The following is a 1,931-nucleotide window of genomic DNA, read 5'->3' on the forward strand; positions in this document are numbered from 1 at the left end:
ATGGGGTCGGAATACTTCAGTCGGTTCAAGGTTGCACACTCGAAATATTCGCGGCAACGCTGTTACCCCAAATGGCTCACGGATGATTTATTGTGGAAAAGAACTGGGTGCAAACAGCTGATAAGGAAACGCAAAGCGCGCTGATTCAAAGGGCTGAGTAGAGATTTTTACAGTGTACAGTCGCCGCTTCACTCGGAATCTTTGGATAATTCATAAAAATTTACATATACATGTTCATATATATATATATATATACATATATATGTACATATATATAGGTATACATCAAACCTTCATCATATTTTTATGTTCTATACAGTTTTTTTACATGTCATTTCAGGCAACGGCGATTCCGGCATATGACCTATTAGAATTCCTGGGGTTTCTTTATAGTTTTATGTAAAATATGACAGTAAACTGCTCTGGAAAATGGTTTATAATGCTTATACTGTGGCTTGCTATTCAATAGCCTTTTGAAATTGAAAGTTTTCGTGAACATTTCTGATTGTTCATCGTACTGCTTATCGCTACAGTGCGTAATCACTGTTAGTGTTGAACTAAGGCAAAGCAGTCCAAAACGTCGCTTTGAAGCCACTTATGGTCTCAAGTTGCATTCACCAGTGTACAGATTGCGTGGACGAGAGCGTTAAATCAATCAGGTCAGATGTCTTGTTACAAATGGCCACCTGATGTGTACCTGTTTATAGTGGCCTCTGAAACCATTGGCTAAATATACCATGGTTTGTGTTACAAGTCTGTACACTTTGATTGATACACGGACAGAAATGACCGTTGTTAGCCTAAACCGATCGAACAGTAAACACTTCATTAAGCCATCGAAAAAATTACTCGAGTAGCGGAACAATGATTTGTCAGTCCTCATCACATGGGGTGAGTTAATTTTCCGAAGTATCTTCATGAAAATTAACTGACATTCACTTGTAACGCAATGATCGTTTTCATTCTGTGTTGACCCAAACAGGGATGCATTTTCCTGTCTTCATTAGTTTCAGAGTTTGGGCCGCTTAAACATTCTAGCTAAGTCAGTTCTAGGTGGACTAGCGGCTGTCACACGGTGACTACCGCGGTTCAACAGCTTACCGGTTCGTAGCGCACATCGTCCGGGTCACGGAGATTTCCTGGCTCACGCAACATGTATCAATGACGTTTTAGTTGTGTGAAACCAAGACAGCTATCTTAGTCGCATATCCGTCTTCTACTCATGAATCGTATCGCTCCCGGACTTTAATGATCTAGAAGAAGCAGGCTAACCCATACGCATGAGGCGGATGCGGCGTTTCGGGAAAACGGACTGAAAAACCTGTGCCTTTGAAAAAGAGACCACTTTAGTTGCCCCAAATAATCTAACATTGTGAAATCTCTAATGACGATGCATTTTAGTTGAGACTTCATGCGGTACAATCCACGTACAAGTTATTTCTTCATAGAGGCAGCCCCACTTACAGTCAGCGTGTCAGATTGAAGTTACGAGTCCCACAAAACGATGTGCCTCGATTGTGGTGACAACAGCCGGGTACGATTGTCAAATATTGTCAGCTAGAAGCGTGGCTCTGTAGAACTCAGGCACAAAATTACTTTCTCTGAAAGAGTGTATTTCACACAACGCCGAATACAAGACAGCCCAGTGGTTTAGGCGCAAAGCAGCCGATTGGAATATGCATAGTTCGAACTCCATCGCAGGCTATTGACTGCCCCCGTGTAGGCTTGGGAATACCTCGCCCTTCTTGCTTCCTTTGGGCTACAGTGCACCAAAATGAGAGCCACAGCAGAACGGTTTTTCTCTCATTTCTGGTCTCATATTTGGTCACCCCAAAGGTGGTTTACTGCACATCTATTAGTGCATGAAGACGAAAAAATAAGCATACGATTTGATGAGTTTTTTTCACATCGTTGACTTAGTTTTCTTTTCA

Source organism: Opisthorchis viverrini (assembly GCF_000715545.1).
Source record: "Opisthorchis viverrini unplaced genomic scaffold opera_v5_131, whole genome shotgun sequence".
NCBI classification, from domain to species: Eukaryota; Metazoa; Platyhelminthes; class Trematoda; order Opisthorchiida; family Opisthorchiidae; genus Opisthorchis; species Opisthorchis viverrini.